Source organism: Equus caballus, chromosome 9, assembly GCF_041296265.1.
Source record: "Equus caballus isolate H_3958 breed thoroughbred chromosome 9, TB-T2T, whole genome shotgun sequence".
NCBI classification, from domain to species: domain Eukaryota; kingdom Metazoa; phylum Chordata; class Mammalia; order Perissodactyla; family Equidae; genus Equus; species Equus caballus.
Window position 1 is genome coordinate 40,481,445 of NC_091692.1, and position 26,890 is coordinate 40,508,334.

Here is a 26,890-nt window from a genome sequence, read left to right on the forward strand (position 1 = left end):
GTAGAACTTCTGCCCTGGGTGTGCCACATTGCCCTAGAGCTGAAAGGCACAACGTGCAGGCTTCTTCACAAAGGGCGAGTTGGGCCCCAGAGCAGCTTGCTTCCAGCTCTTTGGTAAGCTAAGAAACAACTTGCCCTGCACAGTGCTCTTACAGCCTAAGGGGAACATCTCTTACAAATGCCTGTGAAATGCAGTTTCTTTGCAGTCCTGATCTGGCTGAAGTAGCACTTCTGCCCTGGGTGTGCCACATTGCCCTAGAGCTGAAAGGCACAACGTGCAGGCTTCTTAACAAAGGGCGAGTTGGGCCCCAGAGTTTCTTGCTTCCAGCTCTTTGGGAAGCTAAGAAACAACTCGCTCTGCACAGTGCTCTTACAGCCTACCGGGAACATCTCTTACAAAGGCCTGTGAAACGCAGTTTCCTTGCAGGCCTGATCTGGCTGAAGTAGAACTTCTGCCCTGGGTGTGGCACCTAGCCCTAGAGCTGAAAGGCACAACGGGCAGTCTGCATTCCAAAGGGCGAGATGGGCGCCAGAGCATCTTGCTTCCAGCTCTTTGGGAAGCTAAGAAACAACTCGCTCTGCACAGTGCTCTTACAGCCTACCGGGAACATCTCTTAAAAAGGCCTGTGAAACACAGTTTCCTTGCAGGCCTGATCTGGCTGAAGTAGAACTTCTGCCCTGGGTGTGCCACATTGCCCTAGAGCTGAAAGGCACAACGTGCAGGCTTCCTAACAAAGGGCGAGTTGGGCCCCAGAGCAGCTTGCTTCCAGCTCTTTGGGAAGCTAAGAAACAACTCGCCCTGCACAGTGCTCTTACAGCCTAAGGGGAACATCTCTTACAAAGGCCTGTGAAACGCAGGTTCTTTGCAGGCCTGATCTGGCTGAAGTAGAACTTCTGCCCTGGGTGTGCCACATTGCCCTAGAGCTGAAAGGCACAACGTGCAGGCTTCTTAACAAAGGGCGAGTTGGCCCCAGAGCATCTTGCTTCCAGCTCTTTGGGAAGCTAAGAAACAACTCGCTCTGCACAGTGCTCTTACAGCCTACCGGGAACATCTCTTACAAAGGCCTGTGAAACGCAGTTTCTTGGCAGGCCTGATCTGGCTGAAGTAGAACTTCTGCCCTGGGTGTGCCACATTGCCCTAGAGCTGAAAGGCACAACGTGGAGGCTTCTTAACAAAGGGCGAGTTGGGACCCAGAGCATCTTGCTTCCAGCTCTTTGGGAAGCTAAGAAACAACTCGCTCTGCACAGTGCTCTTACAGCCTACCGGGAACATCTCTTACAAAGGCCTGTGAAACGCAGTTTCTTTGCAGGCCTGATCTGGATGAAGTAGAACTTCTGCTCTGGGTGTGCCACACTGCCCTAGACCGGAAAGCTACAACGTGCAGTCTCCTTTCCAATGTGCGAGTTGGGCCCCAGAGCATCTTGCTTCCAGCTCTTTGGGAAGCTAAGAAACAACTCGCTCTGCACAGTGCTCTTACAGCCTACCGGGAACATCTCTTACAAAGGCCTGTGAAACGCAGGTTCTTTGCAGGCCTGATCTGGATGAAGTAGAACTTCTGCCGTGGGTGTGCCACATTGCCCTAGAGCTGAAAGGCACAACGGCAGGCTTCTTAACAAAGGGCGAGTTGGGCCCCACAGCATCTTGCTTCCAGCTCTTTGGGAAGCTAAGAAACAACTCGCTCTGCACAGTGCTCTTACAGCCTACCAGGAACATCTCTTACAAAGGCCTGTGAAACGCAGTTTCTTTGCAGGCCTCATCTGGATGAAGTAGAACTTCTGCCCTGGGTGTGCCACATTGCCCTAGAGCTGAAAGGCACAACGTGCAGGCTTCTTCACAAAGGGCGAGTTGGGCCCCAGAGCATCTTGCTTCCAGCTCTTTGGGAAGCTAAGAAACAACTCACTCTTCACAGTGCTCTTACAGCCTACTGGGAACATCTCTTACAAAGGCCTGTGAAACGCAGTTTCTTTGCAGGCCTGATCTGGCTGAAGTAGAACTTCTGCCCTGGGTGTGGCACCTAGCCCTAGAGCTGAAAGGCACAACGTGCAGTCTGCATTCGAAAGGGCGAGTTGGGCGCCAGAGCTTCTTGCTTCCAGCTCTTTGGGAAGCTAAGAAACAACTCGCTCTGCACAGTGCTCTTACAGCCTACCGGGAACATCTCTTACAAAGGCCTGTGAAACACAGTTTCCTTGCAGGCGTGATCTGGCTGAAGTAGAACTTCTGCCCTGGGTGTGGCACCTAGCCCTAGAGCTGAAAGGCACAACGGGCAGTCTGCATTCCAAAGGGCGAGTTGGGCGCCAGAGCATCTTGCTTCCAGCTCTTTGGGAAGCTAAGAAACAACTCGCTCTGCACAGTGCTCTTACAGCCTACCGGGAACATCTCTTAAAAAGGCCTGTGAAACACAGTTTCCTTGCAGGCCTGATCTGGCTGAAGTAGAACTTCTGCCCTGGGTGTGCCACATTGCCCTAGAGCTGAAAGGCACAACGTGCAGGCTTCCTAACAAAGGGCGAGTTGGGCCCCAGAGCAGCTTGCTTCCAGCTCTTTGGGAAGCTAAGAAACAACTCGCTCTGCACAGTGCTCTTACAGCCTACCGGGAACATCTCTTACAAAGGCTTGTGAAACGCAGTTTCTTTGCAGGCCTGATCAGGCTGAAGTAGAACTTCTGCCCTGGGTGTGCCACATTGCCCTAGAGCTGAAAGGCACAACGTGCAGGCTTCTTAGAAAAGGGCGAGTTGGGCCCCAGAGCATCTTGCTTCCAGCTCTTTGGGAAGCTAAGAAACAACTCGCTCTGCACAGTGCTCTTACAGCCTACTGGGAACATCTCTTACATACGCCTGTGAAACGCAGTTTCTTTGCAGGCCTGATCTGGCTGAAGTACAACTTCTGCCCTGGGTGTGGCACATTGCCCTAGAGCTGAAAGGGACAACGTGCAGGCTTCCTAACAAAGGGCACGTTGGGCCCCAGAGCATCTTGCTTCCAGCTCTTTGGGAAGCTAAGAAACAACTCGCTCTGCACAGTGCTCTTACAGCCTACCGGGAACATCTCTTACAAAGGCCTGTGTGATGCAGTTTCTTTGCAGGCCTGATCTGGCTGCAGTAGAACTTCTGCTCTGGTTGCGCCACATTGCCTTAGAGATTAAAGGCACAATGTGCAGGCTTCTTAACAAAGGGCGAGTTGGGCCCCAGAGCATCTTGCTTCCAGCTCATTGGGAAGCTAAGAAACAACTCGCTCTGCACAGTGCTCTTACAGCCTACCGGAAACATCTCTTACAAAGGCCTGTGAAACGCAGTTTCTTTGCAGGTCTGATCTGGCTGAAGTAGAACTTCTGCCCTGGGTGTGCCACATTGCCCTAGAGCTGAAAGGCACAACGTGCGGGCTTCTTAACAAAGGGCGAGTTGGGCCCCAGAGCATCTTGCTTCCAGCTCTTTGGAAAGCTAAGAAACAACTCGCGCTGCACAGTGCTCTTACAGCCTACCGGGAACATCTCTTACAAAGGCCTGTGAAACGCAGTTTCTTGGCAGGCATGATCTGGCTGAAGTAGAACTTCTGCCCTGGGTGTGCCACATTGCCCTAGAGCTGAAAGGCACAACGTGGAGGCTTCTTAACAAAGGGCGAGTTGGGCCCCAGAGCATCTTGCTTCCAGCTCTTTGGGAAGCTAAGAAACAACTCGCTCTGCACAGTGCTCTTACAGCCTACCGGGAACATCTCTTACAAAGGCTTGTGAAACGCAGTTTCTTTGCAGGCCTGATCAGGCTGAAGTAGAACTTCTGCCCTGGGTGTGCCACATTGCCCTAGAGCTGAAAGGCACAACGTGCAGGCTTCTTAGAAAAGGGCGAGTTGGGCCCCAGAGCATCTTGCTTCCAGGTGTTTGGGAAGCTAAGAAACAATTCGCTCTGCACAGTGCTCTTACAGCCTACTGGGAACATCTCTTACAAAGGCCTGTGAAACGCAGTTTCTTTGCAGGCCTGATCTGGCTGAAGTAGAACTTCTGCCCTGGGTGTGCCACATTGCCCTAGAGCTGAAAGGCACAACGTGCAGGCTTCTTAACAAAGGGCGAGTTGGGCCCCAGAGCTTCTTGCTTCCAGCTCTTTGGGAAGCTAAGAAACAACTCGCTCTGCACAGTGCTCTTACAGCCTACCGGGAACATCTCTTACAAAGGCCTGTGAAACGCAGTTTCTTTGCAGGCCTGATCTGGCTGAAGTAGAACTTCTGCCCTGGGTGTGCCACATTGCCCAGAGCTGAAAGGCACAACGTGCAGGCTTCTTAACAAAGGGCGAGTTGGCCCCAGAGCATCTTGCTTCCAGCTCTTTGGGAAGCTAAGAAACAACTCGCTCTGCACAGTGCTCTTACAGCCTACCGGGAACATCTCTTACAAAGGCCTGTGAAATGCAGTTTCTTTGCAGGCCTGATCTGGCTGAAGTAGAACTTCTGCCCTGGGTGTGCCACATTGCCCTAAAGCTGAAAGGCACAACGTGCAGGCTTCTTCACAAAGGGCGAGTTGGGCCCCAGAGCATCTTGCTTCCAGCTCTTTGGGAAGCTAAGAAACAACTCGCTCTGCACAGTGCTCTTACAGCCTACCGGGAACATCTCTTACAAAGGCCTGTGAGACGCAGTTTCTTTGCAGGCCTGATCTGGCTGAAGTAGAACTTCTGATCTGGTTGCACCACATTGGCCTAGAACTGAAAGCTACAACGTGCAATCTGCTTTCCAAAGTGCGAGTTGGGCCCCAGAGCATCTTGCTTCCAGCTCTTTGTGAAGCTAAGAAACAACTCGCTCTGCACAGTGCTCTTACAGCCTACCGGGAACATCTCTTACAAAGGCCTGTGAAACGCAGTTTCTTTGCATGCCTGATCAGGCTGAAGTAGAACTTCTGCAGTGTGTGTGCCACATTGCCCTAGAGCTGAAAGGCACAACGTGCAGGCTTCTTAACAAAGGGCAAGTTGGGCCCCAGAGCATCTTGCTTCCAGCTCTTTGGGAAGCTAAGAAACAACTCGCTCTGCACAGTGGTCTTACAGCCTACCGGGAACATGTCTTACCAAGGCCTGTGAAACGCAGTTTCTTTGCAGGCCTGATTTGGCTGAAGTAGAACTTCTGCGCTGGGTGTGCCACATTGCCCTAGAGCTGAAAGGCACAACGGGCAGGCTTCTTAACAAAGGGCGAGTTGGGCCCCAGAGCTTCTTGCTTCCAGCTCTTTGGGAAGCTAAGAAACAACTCGCTCTGCACAGTGCTCTTACAGCCTACCGGGAACATCTCTTACAAAGGCCTGTGAAACGCAGTTTCTTTGCAGGCCTGATCTGGCTGAAGTAGAACTTCTGCCCTGGGTGTGCCACATTGCCCTAGAGCTGAAAGGCACAACGTGGGGGCTTCTTGACAAAGGGCGAGTTGGGCCCCAGAGCATCTTGCTTCCAGCTCTTTGGGAAGCTAAGAAACAACTCGCTCTGCACAGTGCTCTTACAGCCTACCGGGAACATCTCTTACAAAGGCCTGTGAAACGCAGTTTCTTTGCAGGCCTGATCTGGCTGAAGTAGAACTTATGCTCTGGGTGTGCCACACTGCCCTAGACCTGAAAGCTACAACGTGCAGTCTCCTTTCCAATGTGCGTGTTGGGCCCCAGAGCATCTTGCTTCCAGCCCTTGTGAAGCCAGGAAACAACTCGCTCTGCACAGTGCTCTTACAGCCTACCGGGAACATGTCTTACAAAGGCCTGTGAAACACGGTTACCTTGCAGGCCTGATCTGGCTGAAGTAGAACTTCTGCCCTGGGTGTGCCACATTGCCCTAGAGCTGAAAGGCACAACGTGCTGTCTCCTTTCCAAAGGGCGAGTTGGGCCCCAGAGCAGCTTGCTTCCAGCTCTTTGGTAAGCTAAGAAACAACTCGCCCTGCACAGTGCTCTTACAGCCTAAGGGGAACATCTCTTACAAATGCCTGTGAAATGCAGTTTCTTTGCAGTCCTGATCTGGCTGAAGTAGAACTTCTGCCCTGGGTGTGCCACATTGCCCAGAGCTGAAAGGCACAACGTGCAGGCTTCTTAACAAAGGGCGAGTTGGCCCCAGAGCATCTTGCTTCCAGCTCTTTGGGAAGCTAAGAAACAACTCGCTCTGCACAGTGCTCTTACAGCCTACCGGGAACATCTGTTACAAAGGCCTGTGAAATGCAGTTTCTTTGCAGGCCTGATCTGGCTGAAGTAGAACTTCTGCCCTGGGTGTGCCACATTGCCCTAGAGCTGAAAGGCACAACGTGCAGGCTTCTTCACAAAGGGCGAGTTGGGCCCCAGAGCATCTTGCTTCCAGCTCTTTGGGAAGCTAAGAAACAACTCGCTCTGCACAGTGCTCTTACAGCCTACCGGGAACATCTCTTACAAAGGCCTGTGAGACGCAGTTTCTTTGCTGGCCTGATCTGGCTGAAGTAGAACTTCTGCTCTGGTTGCGCCACATTGGCCTAGAACTGAAAGCTACAACGTGCAATCTGCTTTCCAAAGTGCGAGTTGGGCCCCAGAGCATCTTGCTTCCAGCTCTTTGTGAAGCTAAGAAACAACTCGCTCTGCACAGTGCTCTTACAGCCTACCGGGAACATCTCTTACAAAGGCCTGTGAAACGCAGTTTCTTTGCATCCCTGATCAGGCTGAAGTAGAACTTCTGCAGTGTGTGTGCCACATTGCCCTAGAGCTGAAAGGCACAACGTGCAGGCTTCTTAACAAAGGGCAAGTTGGGCCCCAGAGCATCTTGCTTCCAGCTCTTTGGGAAGCTAAGAAACAACTCGCTCTGCACAGTGCTCTTACAGCCTACCGGGAACATGTCTTACCAAGGCCTGTGAAACGCAGTTTCTTTGCAGGCCTGATTTGGCTGAAGTAGAACTTCTGCGCTGGGTGTGCCACATTGCCCTAGAGCTGAAAGGCACAACGGGCAGGCTTCTTAACAAAGGGCGAGTTGGGCCCCAGAGCTTCTTGCTTCCAGCTCTTTGGGAAGCTAAGAAACAACTCGCTCTGCACAGTGCTCTTACAGCCTACCGGGAACATCTCTTACAAAGGCCTGTGAAACGCAGTTTCTTTGCAGGCCTGATCTGGCTGAAGTAGAACTTCTGCCCTGGGTGTGCCACATTGCCCTAGAGCTGAAAGGCACAACGTGGGGGCTTCTTGACAAAGGGCGAGTTGGGCCCCAGAGCATCTTGCTTCCAGCTCTTTGGGAAGCTAAGAAACAACTCGCTCTGCACAGTGCTCTTACAGCCTACCGGGAACATCTCTTACAAAGGCCTGTGAAACGCAGTTTCTTTGCAGGCCTGATCTGGCTGAAGTAGAACTTATGCTCTGGGTGTGCCACACTGCCCTAGACCTGAAAGCTACAACGTGCAGTCTCCTTTCCAATGTGCGAGTTGGGCCCCAGAGCATCTTGCTTCCAGCTCTTTGGGAAGCCAGGAAACAACTCGCTCTGCACAGTGCTCTTACAGCCTACCGGGAACATGTCTTACAAAGGCCTGTGAAACACGGTTACCTTGCAGGCCTGATCTGGCTGAAGTAGAACTTCTGCCCTGGGTGTGCCACATTGCCCTAGAGCTGAAAGGCACAACGTGCTGTCTCCTTTCCAAAGGGCGAGTTGGGCCCCAGAGCAGCTTGCTTCCAGCTCTTTGGTAAGCTAAGAAACAACTCGCCCTGCACAGTGCTCTTACAGCCTAAGGGGAACATCTCTTACAAATGCCTGTGAAATGCAGTTTCTTTGCAGTCCTGATCTGGCTGAAGTAGAACTTCTGCCCTGGGTGTGTCACATTGCCCTATAGCTGAAAGGCACAACGTTCAGGCTTCTTAACAAAGCGCGAGTTGGGCCCCAGAGCATCTTGCTTCCAGCTCTTTGGGAAGCTAAGAAACAACTCGCTCTGCACAGTGCTCTTACAGCCTACCGGGAACATCTCTTACAAAGGCCTGTGAAACGCAGTTTCCTTGCAGGCCTGATCTGGCTGAAGTAGAACTTCTGCCCTGGGTGTGGCACCTAGCCCTAGAGCTGAAAGGCACAACGGGCAGTCTGCATTCCAAAGGGCGAGATGGGCGCCAGAGCATCTTGCTTCCAGCTCTTTGGGAAGCTAAGAAACAACTCGCTCTGCACAGTGCTCTTACAGCCTAGTGGGAACATCTCTTCCATAGGCCTGTGAAACGCAGTTTCTTTGCAGGCCTGATCTGGCTGAAGTAGGACTTCTGCCCTGGGTGTGCCACATTGCCCTAGAGCTGAAAGGCACAACGTGCAGGCTTCCTAACAAAGGGCGAGTTGGGCCCCAGAGCAGCTTGGTCCAGCTCTTTGGGAAGCTAAGAAACAACTCGCTCTGCACAGTGCTCTTACAGCCTACCGGGAACATCTCTTACAAAGGCTTGTGAAACGCAGTTTCTTTGCAGGCCTGATCTGGCTGAAGTAGGACTTCTGCTCTGGGTGTGCTACTTTGCCCTAGAGCTGAAAGGCACAACGTGCAGGCTTCTTTCCAAAGGGCGATTTGGGCCCCACAGCATCTTGCTTCCAGCTCTTTGGGAAGCTAAGAAACAACTCGCTCTGCACAGTGCTCTTACAGCCTACCGGGAACATCTCTTACAAAGGATTGTGAAACGCAGTTTCTTTGCAGGCCTGATCTGGCTGAAGTAGGACTTCTGCTCTGGGTGTGCTACTTTGCCCTAGAGCTGAAAGGCACAACGTGCAGGCTTCTTTCCAAAGGGCGAGTTGGGCCCCACAGCATCTTGCTTCCAGCTCTTTGGGAAGCTAAGAAACAACTCGCTCTGCACAGTGCTCTTACAGCCTAGTGGGAACATCTCTTCCAAAGGCCTGTGAAACGCAGTTTCTTTACAGGCCTGATGTAGCTGAAGTAGGACTTCTGCTCTAGGTGTGCTACTTTGCCCTAGAGCTGAAAGGCACAACGTGCAGGCTTCTTTCAAAAGGGCGAGTTGGGCCCCACAGCATCTTGCTTCCTTCTCTTTGGGAAGCTAAGAAACAACTCGCTCTGCACAGTGCTCTTACAGCCTAGTGGGAACATCTCTTCCAAAGGCCTGTGAAACGCAGTTTCTTTGCAGGCCTGATCTGGCTGAAGTAGGACTTCTGCTCTGGGTGTGCTACTTTGCCCTAGAGCTGAAAGGCACAACGTGCAGGCTTCTTTCCAAAGGGCGAGTTGGGCCCCACAGCATCTTGCTTCCAGCTCTTTGGGAAGCTAAGAAACAACTCGCTCTGCACAGTGCTCTTACAGCCTACCGGGAACATCTCTTACAAAGGCCTGTGAAACACGGTTACCTTGCAGGCCTGATCTGGCTGAAGTAGAACTTCTGCCCTGGGTGTGCCACATTGTCCTAGAGCTGAAAGGCACAACGTGCAGGCTTCTTCACAAAGGGCGAGTTGGGCCCCAGAGCAGCTTGCTTCCAGCTCTTTGGTAAGCTAAGAAACAACTCGCCCTGCACAGTGCTCTTACAGCCTACCGGGAACATCTCTTACAAAGGCCTGTGAAACGCAGTTTCTTGGCAGGCCTGATCTGGCTGAAGTAGAACTTCTGCCCTGGGTGTGCCACATTGCCCTAGAGCTGAAAGGCACAACGTGGAGGCTTCTTAACAAAGGGCGAGTTGGGCCCCAGAGCATCTTTCTTCCAGCTCTTTGGGAAGCTAAGAAACAACTCGCTCTGCACAGTGCTCTTACAGCCTACCGGGAACATCTCTTACAAAGGCCTGTGAAACGCAGTTTCTTTGCAGGCCTGATCTGGCTGAAGTAGAACTTCTGCTCTGGGTGTGCCACACTGCCCTAGACCTGAAAGCTACAACGTGCAGTCTCCTTTCCAATGTGCGAGTTGGGCCCCAGAGCATCTTGCTTCCAGGTCTTTGGGAAGCTAAGAAACAACTCGCTCTGCACAGTGCTCTTACAGCCTACCGGGAACATCTCTTACAAAGGCCTGTGAAACGCAGGTTCTTTGCAGGCCTGATCTGGCTGAAGTAGAACTTCTGCCCTGGGTGTGCCACATTGCCCTAGAGCTGAAAGGCACAACGGCAGGCTTCTTAACAAAGGGCGAGTTGGGCCCCAGAGCATCTTGCTTCCAGCTCTTTGGGAAGCTAAGAAACAACTCGCTCTGCACAGTGCTCTTACAGCCTACCGGGAACATCTCTTACAAAGGCCTGTGAAACGCAGTTTCTTTGCAGGCCTGATCTGGCTGAAGTAGAACTTCTGCCCTGGGTGTGCCACATTGCCCTAGAGCTGAAAGGCACAACGTGCAGGCTTCTTCACAAAGGGCGAGTTGGGCCCCACAGCATCTTGCTTCCAGCTCTTTGGGAAGCTAAGAAACAACTCACTCTTCACAGTGCTCTTACAGCCTACTGGGAACATCTCTTACAAAGGCCTGTGAAACGCAGTTTCTTTGCAGGCCTGATCTGGATGAAGTAGAACTTCTGCCCTGGGTGTGGCACCTAGCCCTAGAGCTGAAAGGCACAACGTGCAGTCTGCATTCGAAAGGGCGAGTTGTGCGCCAGAGCTTCTTGCTTCCAGCTCTTTGGGAAGCTAAGAAACAACTCGCTCTGCACAGTGCTCTTACAGCCTACCGGGAACATCTCTTACAAAGGCCTGTGAAACACAGTTTCCTTGCAGGCGTGATCTGGCTGAAGTAGAACTTCTGCCCTGGGTGTGGCACCTAGCCCTAGAGCTGAAAGGCACAACGGGCAGTCTGCATTCCAAAGGGCGAGTTGGGCGCCAGAGCATCTTGCTTCCAGCTCTTTGGGAAGCTAAGAAACAACTCGCTCTGCACAGTGCTCTTACAGCCTACCGGGAACATCTCTTAAAAAGGCCTGTGAAACACAGTTTCCTTGCAAGCCTGATCTGGCTGAAGTAGAACTTCTGCCCTGGGTGTGCCACATTGCCCTAGAGCTGAAAGGCACAACGTGCAGGCTTCCTAACAAAGGGCGAGTTGCGCCCCAGAGCAGCTTGCTTCCAGCTCTTTGGGAAGCTAAGAAACAACTCGCTCTGCACAGTGCTCTTACAGCCTACCGGGAACATCTCTTACAAAGGCTTGTGAAACGCAGTTTCTTTGCAGGCCTGATCAGGCTGAAGTAGAACTTCTGCCCTGGGTGTGCCACATTGCCCTAGAGCTGAAAGGCACAACGTGGAGGCTTCTTAACAAAGGGCGAGTTGGGCCCAAGAGCATCTTGCTTCCAGCTCTTTGGGAAGCTAAGAAACAACTCGCTCTGCACAGTGCTCTTACAGCCTACCGGGAACATCTCTTACAAAGGCTTGTGAAACGCAGTTTCTTTGCAGGCCTGATCAGGCTGAAGTAGAACTTCTGCCCTGGGTGTGCCACATTGCCCTAGAGCTGAAAGGCACAACGTGCAGGCTTCTTAGAAAAGGGCGAGTTGGGCCCCAGAGCATCTTGCTTCCAGCTCTTTGGGAAGCTAAGAAACAACTCGCTCTGCACAGTGCTCTTACAGCCTACCGGGAACATGTCTTACAAAGGCCTGTGAAACACGGTTACCTTGCAGGACTGATCTGGCTGAAGTAGAACTTCTGCCCTGGGTGTGCCACATTGCCCTAGAGCTGAAAGGCGCAACGTGCTGTCTCCTTTCCAAAGGGCGAGTTGGACCCCAGAGCAGCTTGCTTCCAGCTCTTTGGTAAGCTAAGAAACAACTCGCCCTGCACAGTGCTCTTACAGCCTAAGGGGAACATCTCTTACAAATGCCTGTGAAATGCAGTTTCTTTGCAGTCCTGATCTGGCTGAAGTAGAACTTCTGCCCTGGGTGTGTCACATTGCCCTATAGCTGAAAGGCACAACGTTCAGGCTTCTTAACAAAGCGCGAGTTGGGCCCCAGAGCATCTTGCTTCCAGCTCTTTGGGAAGCTAAGAAACAACTCGCTCTGCACAGTGCTCTTACAGCCTACCGGGAACATCTCTTACAAAGACCTGTGAAACGCAGTTTCCTTGCAGGCCTGATCTGGCTGAAGTAGAACTTCTGCCCTGGGTGTGGCACCTAGCCCTAGAGCTGAAAGGCACAACGGGCAGTCTGCATTCCAAAGGGCGAGATGGGCGCCAGAGCATCTTGCTTCCAGCTCTTTGGGAAGCTAAGAAACAACTCGCTCTGCACAGTGCTCTTACAGCCTAGTGGGAACATCTCTTCCATAGGCCTGTGAAACGCAGTTTCTTTGCAGGCCTGATCTGGCTGAAGTAGGACTTCTGCCCTGGGTGTGCCACATTGCCCTAGAGCTGAAAGGCACAACGTGCAGGCTTCCTAACAAAGGGCGAGTTGGGCCCCAGAGCAGCTTGCTTCCAGCTCTTTGGGAAGCTAAGAAACAACTCGCTCTGCACAGTGCTCTTACAGCCTACCGGGAACATCTCTTACAAAGGCTTGTGAAACGCAGTTTCTTTGCAGGCCTGAACTGGCTGAAGTAGGACTTCTGCTCTGGGTGTGCTACTTTGCCCTAGAGCTGAAAGGCACAACGTGCAGGCTTCTTTCCAAAGGGCGAGTTGGGCCCCACAGCATCTTGCTTCCAGCTCTTTGGGAAGCTAAGAAACAACTCGCTCTGCACAGTGCTCTTACAGCCTACCGGGAACATCTCTTACAAAGGCCTGTGAAACACGGTTACCTTGCAGGCCTGATCTGGCTGAAGTAGAACTTCTGCCCTGGGTGTGCCACATTGTCCTAGAGCTGAAAGGCACAACGTGCAGGCTTCTTCACAAAGGGCGAGTTGGGCCCCAGAGCAGCTTGCTTCCAGCTCTTTGGTAAGCTAAGAAACAACTCGCCCTGCACAGTGCTCTTACAGCCTACCGGGAACATCTCTTACAAAGGCCTGTGAAACGCAGTTTCTTGGCAGGCCTGATCTGGCTGAAGTAGAACTTCTGCCCTGGGTGTGCCACATTGCCCTAGAGCTGAAAGGCACAACGTGGAGGCTTCTTAACAAAGGGCGAGTTGGGCCCCAGAGCATCTTGCTTCCAGCTCTTTGGGAAGCTAAGAAACAACTCGCTCTGCACAGTGCTCTTACAGCCTACCGGGAACATCTCTTACAAAGGCCTGTGAAACGCAGTTTCTTTGCAGGCCTGATCTGGCTGAAGTAGAACTTCTGCTCTGGGTGTGCCACACTGCCCTAGACCTGAAAGCTACAACGTGCAGTCTCCTTTCCAATGTGCGAGTTGGGCCCCAGAGCATCTTGCTTCCAGCTCTTTGGGAAGCTAAGAAACAACTCGCTCTGCACAGTGCTCTTACAGCCTACCGGGAACATCTCTTACAATGGCCTGTGAAACGCAGGTTCTTTGCAGGCCTGATCTGGCTGAAGTAGAACTTCTGCCGTGGGTGTGCCACATTGCCCTAGAGCTGAAAGGCACAACGGCAGGCTTCTTAACAAAGGGCGAGTTGGGCCCCAGAGCATCTTGCTTCCAGCTCTTTGGGAAGCTAAGAAACAACTCGCTCTGCACAGTGCTCTTACAGCCTACCGGGAACATCTCTTACAAAGGCCTGTGAAACGCAGTTTCTTTGCAGGCCTGATCTGGCTGAAGTAGAACTTCTGCCCTGGGTGTGCCACATTGCCCTAGAGCTGAAAGGCACAACGTGCAGGCTTCTTAGAAAAGGGCGAGTTGGGCCCCAGAGCATCTTGCTTCCAGCTGTTTGGGAAGCTAAGAAACAACTCGCTCTGCACAGTGCTCTTACAGCCTACTGGGAACATCTCTTACAAAGGCCTGTGAAACGCAGTTTCTTTGCAGGCCTGATCTGGCTGAAGTAGAACTTCTGCCCTGGGTGTGCCACATTGCCCTAGAGCTGAAAGGCACAACGTGCAGGCTTCTTAACAAAGGGCGAGTTGGGCCCCAGAGCTTCTTGCTTCCAGCTCTTTGGGAAGCTAAGAAACAACTCGCTCTGCACAGTGCTCTTACAGCCTACCGGGAACATCTCTTACAAAGGCCTGTGAAACGCAGTTTCTTTGCAGGCCTGATCTGGCTGAAGTAGAACTTCTGCCCTGGGTGTGCCACATTGCCCAGAGCTGAAAGGCACAACGTGCAGGCTTCTTAACAGAGGGCGAGTTGGCCCCAGAGCATCTTGCTTCCAGCTCTTTGGGAAGCTAAGAAACAACTCGCTCTGCACAGTGCTCTTACAGCCTACCGGGAACATCTCTTACAAAGGCCTGTGAAATGCAGTTTCTTTGCAGGCCTGATCTGGCTGAAGTAGAACTTCTGCCCTGGGTGTGCCACATTGCCCTAGAGCTGAAAGGCACAACGTGCAGTCTTCTTAACAAAGGGCGAGTTGGGCCCCAGAGCATCTTGCTTCCAGCTCTTTGGGAAGCTAAGGAACAACTCGCTCTGCACAGTGCTCTTACAGCCTACCGGGAACATCTCTTACAAAGGCCTGTGAGACGCAGTTTCTTTGCAGGCCTGATCTGGCTGAAGTAGAAATCTGCTCTGGTTGCGCCACATTGGCCTAGAACTGAAAGCTACAACGTGCAATCTGCTTTCCAAAGTGCGAATTGGGCCCCAGAGCATCTTGCTTCCAGCTCTTTGTGAAGCTAAGAAACAACTCCCTCTGCACAGTGCTCTTACAGCCTACCGGGAACATCTCTTACAAAGGCCTGTGAAACGCAGTTTCTTTGCAGGCCTGATCTGGCTGAAGTAGAACTTCTGCCCTGGGTGTGCCACATTGCCCTAGAGCTGAAAGGCATAACGTGGGGGCTTCTTGACAAAGGGCGAGTTGGGCCCCAGAGCATCTTGCTTCCAGCTCTTTGGGAAGCTAAGAAACAACTCGCTCTGCACAGTGCTCTTACAGCCTACCGGGAACATCTCTTACAAAGGCCTGTGAAACGCAGTTTCTTTGCAGGCCTGATCTGGCTGAAGTAGAACTTCTGCTCTGGGTGTGCCACACTGCCCTAGACCTGAAAGCTACAACGTGCAGTCTCCCTTCCAATGTGCGAGTTGGGCCCCAGAGCATCTTGCTTCCAGCTCTTTGGGAAGCTAAGAAACAACTCGCTCTGCACAGTGCTCTTACAGCCTACCGGGAACATCTCTTACAAAGGCCTGTGAAACACGGTTACCTTGCAGGCCTGATCTGGCTGAAGTAGAACTTCTGCCCTGGGTGTGCCACATTGCCCTAGAGCTGAAAGGCACAACGTGCAGGCTTCTTCACAAAGGGCGAGTTGGGCCCCATAGCAGCTTGCTTCCAGCTCTTTGGGAAGCTAAGAAACAACTCGCCCTGCACAGTGCTCTTACAGCCTAAGGGGAACATCTCTTACAAATGCCTGTGAAATGCAGTTTCTTTGCAGTCCTGATCTGGCTGAAGTAGAACTTCTGCCCTGGGTGTGTCACATTGCCCTATAGCTGAAAGGCACAACGTTCAGGCTTCTTAACAAAGCGCGAGTTGGGCCCCAGAGCATCTTGCTTCCAGCTCTTTGGGAAGCTAAGAAAAAACTCGCTCTGCACAGGGCTCTTACAGCCTACCGGGAACATCTCTTACAAAGGCCTGTGAAACGCAGTTTCTTTGCATGCCTGATCAGGCTGAAGTAGAACTTCTGCAGTGTGTGTGCCACATTGCCCTAGAGCTGAAAGGCACAACGTGCAGGCTTCTTAACAAATGGCAAGTTGGGCCCCAGAGCATCTTGCTTCCAGCTCTTTGGGAAGCTAAGAAACAACTCGCTCTGCACAGTGCTCTTACAGCCTACCGGGAACATGTCTTACCAAGGCCTGTGAAACGCAGTTTCTTTGCAGGCCTGATTTGGCTGAAGTAGAACTTCTGCCCTGGGTGTGCCACATTGCCCTAGAGCTGAAAGGCACAACGTGCAGGCTTCTTAACAAAGGGCGAGTTGGGCCCCAGAGCTTCTTGCTTCCAGCTCTTTGGGAAGCTAAGAAACAACTCGCTCTGCACAGTGCTCTTACAGCCTACCGGGAACATCTCTTACAAAGGCCTGTGAAACACAGTTTCCTTGCAGGCCTGATCTGGCTGAAGTAGAACTTCTGCCCTGGGTGTGGCACCTAGCCCTAGAGCTGAAAGGCACAACGGGCAGTCTGCATTCCAAAGGGCGAGTTGGGCGCCAGAGCATCTTGCTTCCAGCTCTTTGGGAAGCTAAGAAACAACTCGCTCTGCACAGTGCTCTTACAGCCTACCGGGAACATCTCTTAAAAAGGCCTGTGAAACACAGTTTCCTTGCAGGCCTGATCTGGCTGAAGTAGAACTTCTGCCCTGGGTGTGCCACATTGCCCTAGAGCTGAAAGGCAGAACGTGCAGGCTTCCTAACAAAGGGCGAGTTGGGCCCCACAGCATCTTGCTTTCAGCTCTTTGGGAAGCTAAGAAACAACTCGCTCTGCACAGTGCTCTTACAGCCTACCGGGAACATCTCTTCCAAAGGCCTGTGAAACGCAGTTTCTTTGCAGTACTGATCTGGCTGAAGTAGGACTTCTGCTCTGGGTGTGCTACTTTGCCCTAGAGCTGAAAGGCACAACGTGCAGGCTTCTTTCCAAAGGGCGAGTTGGGCCCCACAGCATCTTGCTTCCAGCTCTTTGGGAAGCTAAGAAACAACTCGCTCTGCACAGTGCTCTTACAGCCTAGTGGGAACATCTCTTCCAAAGGCCTGTGAAACGCAGTTTCTTTGCAGGCCTGATCTGGCTGAAGTAGGACTTCTGCTCTGGGTATGCTACTTTGCCCTAGAGCTGAAAGGCAGAACGTGCAGTCTTCTTTCCAAAGGGCGAGTTGGGCACCACAGCATCTTGCTTCCAGCTCTTTGGGAAGCTAAGAAACAACTCGCTCTGCACAGTGCTCTTACAGCCTACCGGGAACATCTCTTCCAAAGGCCTGTGAAACGCAGTTTCTTTGCAGGCCTGATCTGGCTGAAGTAGGACTTCTGCTCTGGGTGTGCTACTTTGCCCTAGAGCTGAAAGGCACAACGTGCAGGCTTCTTTCCAAAGGGCGAGTTGGGCCCCACAGCATCTTGCTTCCAGCTCTTTGGGAAGCTAAGAAACAACTCGCTCTGCACAGTGCTCTTACAGCCTACCGGGAACATCTCTTCCAAAGGCCTGTGAAACGCAGTTTCTTTGCAGGCCTGATCTGGCTGAAGTAGGACTTCTGCTCTGGGTGTGCTACTTTGCCCTAGAGCTGAAAGGCACAACGTGCAGGCTTCTTTCCAAAGGGCGAGTTGGGCCCCACAGCATCTTGCTTCCAGCTCTTTGGGAAGCTAAGAAACAACTCGCTCTGCACAGTGCTCTTACAGCCTAGTGGCAAAATCTCTTCCAAAGGCCTGTGAAACGCAGTTTCTTTGCAGGCCTGATCTGGCTGAAGTAGGACTTCTGCTCTGGGTGTGCTACTTTGCCCTAGAGCTGAAAGGCACAACGTGCAGGCTTCTTTCCAAAGGGCGAGTTGGGCCCCACAGCATCTTGCTTCCAGCTCTTTGGGAAGCTAAGAAACAACTCGTTCTGCACAGTGATCTTACAGCCTAGTGGGAACATCTCTTCCATAGGCCTGTGAAACGCAGTTTCTTTGCAGGCCTGATCTGGCTGAAGTAGGACTTCTGCTCTGGGTGTGCTACTTTGCCCTAGAGCTGAAAGGCACAACGTGCAGGCTTCTTTCCAAAGGGCGAGTTGGGCCCCACAGCATCTTGCTTCCAGCTCTTTGGGAAGCTAAGAAACAACTCGCTCTGCACAGTGCTCTTACAGCCTACCGGGAACATCTCTTCCAAAGGCCTGTGAAACGCAGTTTCTTTGCAGGCCTGATCTGGCTGAAGTAGGACTTCTGCTCTGGGTGTGCTACTTTGCCCTAGAGCTGAAAGGCACAACGTGCAGGCTTCTTTCCAAAGGGCGAGTTGGGCCCCACAGCATCTTGCTTCCAGCTCTTTGGGAAGCTAAGAAACAACTCGCTCTGCACAGTGCTCTTACAGCCTAGTGGGAACATCTCTTCCAAAGGCTTGTGAAACGCAGTTTCTTTGCAGGCCTGATGTAGCTGAAGTAGGACTTCTGCTCTAGGTGTGCTACTTTGCCCTAGAGCTGAAAGGCACAACGTGCAGGCTTCTTTCCAAAGGGCGAGTTGGGCCCCACAGCATCTTGCTTCCTTCTCTTTGGGAATCTAAGAAACAACTCGCTCTGCACAGTGCTCTTACAGCCTAGTGGGAACATCTCTTCCAAAGGCCTGTGAAACGCAGTTTCTTTGCAGGCCTGATCTGGCTGAAGTAGGACTTCTGCTCTGGGTGTGCTACTTTGTCCTAGAGCTGAAAGGCACAACGTGCAGGCTTCTTTCCAAAGGGCGAGTTGGGCCCCACAGCATCTTGCTTCCAGCTCTTTGGGAAGCTAAGAAACAACTCGCTCTGCACAGTGCTCTTACAGCCTACCGGGAACATCTCTTACAAAGGCCTGTGAAACACGGTTACCTTGCAGGCCTGATCTGGCTGAAGTAGAACTTCTGTCCTGGGTGTGCCACATTGCCCTAGAGCTGAAAGGCACAAAGTGCAGGCTTCTTCACAAAGGGCGAGTTGGGCCCCAGAGCAGCTTGCTTCCAGCTCTTTGGTAAGCTAAAAAACAACTCGCCCTGCACAGTGCTCTTACAGCCTAAGGGGAAGATCTCTTACAAATGCCTGTGAAGTGCAGTTTCTTTGCAGTCCTGATCTGGCTGAAGTAGAACTTCTGCCCTGGGTTTGCCACATTGCCCTATAGCTGAAAGGCACAACGTTCAGGCTTCTTAACAAAGCGCGAGTTGGGCCCCAGAGCATCTTGCTTCCAGCTCTTTGGGAAGCTAAGAAACAACTAGCTCTGCACATGGCTCTAACAGCCTACCGGGAACATCTCTTACAAAGGCCTGTGAAACGCAGTTTCTTTGCAGGCCTGATCAGGCTGAAGTAGAACTTCTGCCATGGGTGTGGCACATTGCCCTAGAGCTGAAAGGCACAACGTGCAGGCTTCTTAACAAAGGGCGAGTTGGGCCCCAGAGCATCTTGCTTCCAGCTTTTTGGGAACCTAAGAAACAACTCGCTCTGCACAGTGCTCTTACAGCCAACCGGGAACATCTCTTACAAAGGCCTGTGTGATGCACTTTCTTTGCAGGCCTCATCTGGCTGCAGTAGAACTTCTGCTCTGGGTGTGCCACATTGCCCTAGAGCTGAAAGCTGCAACGTGCCGTCTGCTTTCCAAAGGGCGAGTTGGGCCCCAGAGCATCTTGCTTCCAGCTCTTTGGGAAGCTAAGAAACAACTCGCTCTGCACAGTGCTCTTACAGCCTACAGGGAACATCTCTTACAAAGGCCTGTGAAACGCAGTTTCTTGGCAGGCCTGATCAGGCTGAAGTAGAACTTCTGCCCTGGGTGTGGCACCTAGCCCTAGAGCTGAAAGGCACAACGTGCAGGCTTCTTAACAAAGGGCGAGTTGGGCCCCACAGCATCTTGCTTCCAGCTCTTTGGGAAGCTAAGAAACAACTCGCTCTGCACAGTGCTCTTACAGCCTACCAGGAACATCTCTTACAAAGGCCTGTGAAACGCAGTTTCTTTGCAGGCCTGATCTGGATGAAGTAGAACTTCTGCCCTGGGTGTGGCACCTAGCCCTAGAGCGGAAAGGCACAACGTGCAGTCTGCATTCGAAAGGGCGAGTTGGGCGCCAGAGCATCTTGCTTCCAGCTCTTTGGGAACCTAAGAAACAACTCGCTCTGCACAGTGCTCTTACAGCCTACCGGGAACATCTCTTACAAAGGCCTGTGAAACGCAGTTTCTTTGCAGGACTGATAAGGCTGAAGTAGAAGTTCTACCCTGGGTGAGCCACATTGCCCTAGAGCTGAAAGGCACAACGTGCAGGCTTCTTAACAAAGGGCGAGTTGGGCCCCAGAGCTTCTTGCTTCCAGCTCTTTGGGAAGCTAAGAAACAACTCGCTCTGCACAGTGCTCTTACAGCCTACAGGGAACATCTCTTACAAAGGCCTGTGAAACGCAGTTTCTTTGCAGGCCTGATCTGGCTGAAGTAGAACTTCTGCCCTGGGTGTGCCACATTGCCCAGAGCTGAAAGGCAGAACGTGCAGGCTTCTTAACAAAGGGCGAGTTGGCCCCAGAGCATCTTGCTTCCAGCTCTTTGGGAAGCTAAGAAACAACTCGCTCTGCACAGTGCTCTTACAGCCTACCGGGAACATCTCTTCCATAGGCCTGTGAAACGCAGTTTCTTTGCAGGCCTGATCTGGCTGAAGTAGGACTTCTGCTCTGGGTGTGCTACTTTGCCCTAGAGCTGAAAGGCACAACGTGCAGGCTTCTTTCCAAAGGGCGAGTTGGGCCCCACAGCATCTTGCTTCCAGCTCTTTGGGAAGCTAAGAAACAACTCGCTCTGCACAGTGCTCTTACAGCCTACCGGGAACATCTCTTCCAAAGGCCTGTGAAACGCAGTTTCTTTGCAGGCCTGATCTGGCTGAAGTAGGACTTCTGCTCTGGGTGTGCTACTTTGCCCTAGAGCTGAAAGGCACAACGTGCAGGCTTCTTTCCAAAGGGCGAGTTGGGCCCCACAGCATCTTGCTTCCAGCTCTTTGGGAAGCTAAGAAACAACTCGCTCTGCACAGTGCTCTTACAGCCTAGTGGGAACATCTCTTCCAAAGGCTTGTGAAACGCAGTTTCTTTGCAGGCCTGATGTAGCTGAAGTAGGACTTCTGCTCTAGGTGTGCTACTTTGCCCTAGAGCTGAAAGGCACAACGTGCAGGCTTCTTTCCAAAGGGCGAGTTGGGCCCCACAGCATCTTGCTTCCTTCTCTTTGGGAAGCTAAGAAACAACTCGCTCTGCACTGTGCTCTTACAGCCTAGTGGGAACATCTCTTCCAAAGGCCTGTGAAACGCAGTTTCTTTGCAGGCCTGATCTGGCTGAAGTAGGACTTCTGCTCTGGGTGTGCTACTTTACCCTAGAGCTGAAAGGCACAACGTGCAGGCTTCTTTCCAAAGGGCGAGTTGGGCCCCACAGCATCTTGCTTCCAGCTCTTGGGAAGCTAAGAAACAACTCGCTCTGCTCAGTGCTCTTACAGCCTACCGGGAACATCTCTTACAAAGGCCTGTGGAACACGGTTACCTTGCAGGCCTGATCTGGCTGAAGTAGAACTTCTGCCCTGGGTGTGCCACATTGCCCTAGAGCTGAAAGGCACAACGTGCAGGCTTCTTCACAAAGGGCGAGTTGGGCCCCAGAGCAGCTTGCTTCCAGCTCTTTGGTAAGCTAAAAAACAACTCGCCCTGCACAGTGCTCTTACAGCCTAAGGGGAACATCTCTTACAAATGCCTGTGAAGTGCAGTTTCTTTGCAGTCCTGATCTGGCTGAAGTAGAACTTCTGCCCTGGGTGTGCCACATTGCCCTATAGCTGAAAGGCACAACGTTCAGGCTTCTTAACAAAGCGCGAGTTGGGCCCCAGAGCATCTTGCTTCCAGCTCTTTGGGAAGCTAAGAAACAACTCGCTCTGCACAGGGCTCTAACAGCCTACCGGGAACATCTCTTACAAAGGCCTGTGAAACGCAGTTTCTTTGCAGGCCTGATCAGGCTGAAGTAGAACTTCTGCCATGGGTGTGGCACATTGCCCTAGAGCTGAAAGGCACAACGTGCAGGCTTCTTAACAAAGGGCAAGTTTTGCCCCAGAGCATCTTGCTTCCAGCTCTTTGGGAAGTTAAGAAACAACTCGCTCTGCACAGTGCTCTTACAGCCAACCGGGAACATCTCTTACAAAGGCCTGTGTGATGCACTTTCTTTGCAGGCCTCATCTGGCTGCAGTAGAACTTCTTCTCTGGGTGTGCCACATTGCCCTAGAGCTGAAAGCTACAACGTGCCGTCTGCTTTCCAAAGGGCGAGTTGGGCCCCAGAGCATCTTGCTTCCAGCTCTTTGGGAAGCTAAGAAACAACTCGCTCTGCACAGTGCTCTTACAGCCTACAGGGAACATCTCTTACAAAGGCCTGTGAAACGCAGTTTCTTGGCAGGCCTGATCAGGCTGAAGTAGAACTTCTGCCCTGGGTGTGGCACCTAGCCCTAGAGCTGAAAGGCACAACGTGCAGGCTTCTTAACAAAGGGCGAGTTGGGCCCCACAGCATCTTGCTTCCAGCTCTTTGGGAAGCTAAGAAACAACTCGCTCTGCACAGTGCTCTTACAGCCTACCAGGAACATCTCTTACAAAGGCCTGTGAAACGCAGTTTCTTTGCAGGCCTGATCTGGATGAAGTAGAACTTCTGCCCTGGGTGTGGCACCTAGCCCTAGAGCGGAAAGGCACAACGTGCAGTCTGCATTCGAAAGGGCGAGTTGGGCGCCAGAGCATCTTGCTTCCAGCTCTTTGGGAACCTAAGAAACAACTCGCTCTGCACAGTGCTGTTACAGCCTACCGGGAACATCTCTTACAAATGCCTGTGAAACGCAGTTTCTTTGCAGGCCTGATCTGGCTGAAGTAGAACTTCTGCCCTGGGTGTGCCACATTGCCCTAGAGCTGAAAGGCACAACGTGGAGGCTTCTTAACAAAGGGCGAGTTGGGCCCCACAGCATCTTGCTTCCAGCTCTTTGGGAAGCTAAGAAACAACTCGCTCTGCACAGTGCTCTTACAGCCTACCGGGAACATCTCTTACAAAGGCCTGTGTGATGCAGTTTCTTTGCAGGCCTGATCTGGCTGCAGTAGAACTTCTGCTCTGGTTGCTCCACATTGCCTTAGAGCTGAAAGTCACAACGTGCAGGCTTCTTAACAAAAGGCGAGTTGGGCCCCAGAGCATCTTGCTTCCAGCTCTTTCTGAAGCTAAGAAACAACTCGCTCTGCACAGTGCTCTTACAGCCTACCGGGAACATCTCTTACAAAGGCCTGTGAAACGCAGTTTCTTTGCAGGACTGATAAGGCTGAAGTAGAAGTTCTACCCTGGGTGAGCCACATTGCCCTAGAGCTGAAAGGCACAACGTGCAGGCTTCTTAACAAAGGGCGAGTTGGGCCCCAGAGCATCTTGCTTCCAGCTCTTTGGGAAGCTAAGAAACAACTCGCTCTGCACAGTGCTCTTACAGCCTACCGGGAACATCTCTTACAAAGGCCTGTGAAACGTAGTTTCTTTGCAGGCCTGATCTGGCTGAAGTAGAACTTATGCTCTGGGTGTGCCACACTGCCCTAGACCTGAAAGCTACAACGTGCAGTCTCCTTTCCAATGTGCGAGTTGGGCCCCAGAGCATCTTGCTTCCAGCTCTTTGGGAAGCTAAGAAACAACTCGCTCTGCACAGTGCTCTTACAGCCTACCGGGAACATCTCTTACAAAGGCCTGTGAAACACGGTTACCTTGCAGGCCTGATCTGGCTGAAGTAGAACTTCTGCCCTGGGTGTGCCACATTGCCCTAGAGCTGAAAGGCACAACGTGCAGGCTTCTTCACAAAGGGCGAGTTGGGCCCCAGAGCAGCTTGCTTCCAGCTCTTTGGTAAGCTAAGAAACAACTCGCCCTGCACAGTTCTCTTACAGCCTAAGGGGAACATCTCTTACAAATGCCTGTGAAATGCAGTTTCTTTGCAGTCCTGATCTGGCTGAAGTAGAACTTCTGCCCTGGGTGTGCCACATTGCCCTATAGCTGAAAGGCACAACGTTCAGGCTTCTTAACAAAGCGCGAGTTGGGCCCCAGAGCATCTTGCTTCCAGCTCTTTGGGAAGCTCAGAAACAACTCGCTCTGCACAGGGCTCTTACAGTCTACCGGGAACATCTCTTACAAAGGCCTGTGAAACGCAGTTTCTTTGCAGGCCTGATCAGGCTGAAGTAGAACTTCTGCAGTGTGTGTGCCACATTGCCCAAGAGCTGAAAAGCACAACGTGCAGGCTTCTTAACAAAGGGCAAGTTGGGCCCCAGAGCATCTTGCTTCCAGCTCTTTGGGAAGCTAAGAAACAACTCGCTCTGCACAGTGCTCTTACAGCCTACCGGGAACATCTCTTACAAAGGCCTGTGAAACGCATTTTCTTTGCAGGCATGATCTGGCTGAAGTAGAACTTCTGCCCTGGGTGTGCCACATTGCCCTAGAGCTGAAAGGCACAACGTGCAGGCTTCTTAACAAAGGGCGAGTTGGGCCCCAGAGCTTCTTGCTTCCAGCTCTTTGGGAAGCTAAGAAACAACTCGCTCTGCACAGTGCTCTTACAGCCTACCGGGAACATCTCTTACAAAGGCCTGTGAAACGCAGTTTCTTTGCAGGCCTGATTTGGCTGAAGTAGAACTTCTGCCCTGGGTGTGCCACATTGCCCAGAGCTGAAAGGCAGAACGTGCAGGCTTCTTAACAAAGGGCGAGATGGCCCCAGAGCATCTTGCTTCCAGCTCTTTGGGAAGCTAAGAAACAACTCGCTCTGCACAGTGCTCTTACAGCCTACCGGGAACATCTCTTACAAAGGCCTGTGAAACGCAGTTTCTTTGCAGGCCTGATCTGGCTGAAGTAGAACTTCTGCCCTGGGTGTGGCACCTAGCCCTAGAGCGGAAAGGCACAACGTGCAGTCTGCATTCGAAAGGCGAGTTGGGCGCCAGAGCATCTTGCTTCCAGCTCTTTGGGAACCTAAGAAACAACTCGCTCTGCACAGTGCTGTTACAGCCTACCGGGAACATCTCTTACAAAGGCCTGTGAAACGCAGTTTCTTTGCAGGCCTGATCTGGCTGAAGTAGAACTTCTGCCCTGGGTGTGCCACATTGCCCTAGAGCTGAAAGGCACAACGTGGAGGCTTCTTAACAAAGGGCGAGTTGGGCCCCAGAGCATCTTGCTTCCAGCTCTTTGGGAAGCTAAGAAACAACTCGCTCTGCACAGTGCTCTTACAGCCTACCGGGAACATCTCTTACAAAGGCCTGTGAAACGCAGTTTCTTTGCAGGCCTGATTTGGCTGAAGTAGAACTTCTGCCCTGGGTGTGCCACATTGCCCAGAGCTGAAAGGCAGAACGTGCAGGCTTCTTAACAAAGGGCGAGTTGGCCCCAGAGCATCTTGCTTCCAGCTCTTTGGGAAGCTAAGAAACAACTCGCTCTGCACAGTGCTCTTACAGCCTACCGGGAACATCTCTTACAAAGGCCTGTGAAACGCAGTTTCTTTGCAGGCCTGATCTGGCTGAAGTAGAACTTCTGCCCTGGGTGTGGCACCTAGCCCTAGAGCGGAAAGGCACAACGTGCAGTCTGCATTCGAAAGGGCGAGTTGGGCGCCAGAGCATCTTGCTTCCAGCTCTTTGGGAACCTAAGAAACAACTCGCTCTGCACAGTGCTGTTACAGCCTACCGGGAACATCTCTTACAAAGGCCTGTGAAACGCAGTTTCTTTGCAGGCCTGATCTGGCTGAAGTAGAAATTCTGCCCTGGGTGTGCCACATTGCCCTAGAGCTGAAAGGCACAACGTGGAGGCTTCTTAACAAAGGGCGAGTTGGGCCCCAGAGCATCTTGCTTCCAGCTCTTTGGGAAGCTAAGAAACAACTCGCTCTGCACAGTGCTCTTACAGCCTACAGGGAACATCTCTTACAAATGACTGTGAAACGCACTTTCTTTGCAGGCCTGATCAGGCTGAAGTAGAACTTCTGCCCTGGGTGTGGCACCTAGCCCTAGAGCTGAAAGGCACAACGTGCAGGCTTCTTAACAAAGGGCGAGTTGGGCCCCAGAGCAGCTTGCTTCCAGCTCTTTGGGAAGCTAAGAAACAACTCGCCCTGCACAGTGCTCTTACAGCCTAAGGGGAACATCTCTTACAAATGCCTGTGAAATGCAGTTTCTTTGCAGTCCTGATCTGGCTGAAGTAGAACTTCTGCCCTGGGTGTGCCACATTGCCCTATAGCTGAAAGGCACAACGTTCAGGCTTCTTAACAAAGCGCGAGTAGGGCCCCAGAGCATCTTGCTTCCAGCTCTTTGGGAAGCTAAGAAACAACTCGCTCTGCACAGGGCTCTTACAGCCTACCGGGAACATCTCTTACAAAGGCCTGTGAAACGCAGTTTCTTTGCAGGCCTGATCTGGCTGAAGTAGAACTTCTGCCCTGGGTGTGCCACATTGCCCTAGAGCTGAAAGGCACAACGTGCAGGCTTCTTAACAAAGGGCGAGTTGGGCCCCAGAGCATCTTGCTTCCAGCTCTTTGGGAAGCTAAGAAACAACTCGCTCTGCACAGTGCTCTTACAGCCTACTGGGAACATCTCTTACAAAGGCCTGTGAAACGCAGTTTCTTTGCAGGCCTGATCTGGCTGAAGTAGAACTTCTGCCCTGGGTGTGGCACCTAGCCCTAGAGCGGAAAGGCACAACGTGCAGGCTTCTTAACAAAGGGCGAGTTGGGCCCCAGAGCAGCTTGCTTCCAGCTCTTTGGTAAGCTAAGAAACAACTCGCCCTGCACAGTGCTCTTACAGCCTAAGGGGAACATCTCTTACAAAGGCCTGTGTGATGCACTTTCTTTGCAGGCCTCATCTGGCTGCAGTAGAACTTCTGCTCTGGGTGTGCCACATTGCCCTAGAGCTGAAAGCTACAACGTGCCGTATGCTTTCCAAAGGGCGAGTTGGGCCCCAGAGCATCTTGCTTCCAGCTCTTTGGGAAGCTAAGAAACAACTCGCTCTGCACAGTGCTGTTACAGTCTACAGGGAACATCTCTTACAAAGGCCTGTGACACGCACTTTCTTTGCAGGCCTGATCAGGCTGAAGTAGAACTTCTGCCCTGGGTGTGCCACATTGCCCTAGAGCTGAAAGGCACAACGTGCAGGCTTCTTAACAAAGGGCGAGTTGGGCCCCAGAGCATCTTGCTTCCAGCTCTTTGGGAAGCTAAGAAACAACTCGCTCTGCACAGTGCTCTTACAGCCTACAGGGAACATCTCTTACAAAGGCCTGTGACACGCACTTTCTTTGCAGGCCTGATCAGGCTGAAGTAGAACTTCTGCCCTGGGTGTGCCACATTGCCCTAGAGCTGAAAGGCACAACGTGCAGGCTTCTTAACAAAGGGCGAGTTGGGCCCCAGAGCATCTTGCTTCCAGCTCTTTGGGAAGCTAAGAAACAACTCGCTCTGCACAGTGCTCTTACAGCCTACTGGGAACATCT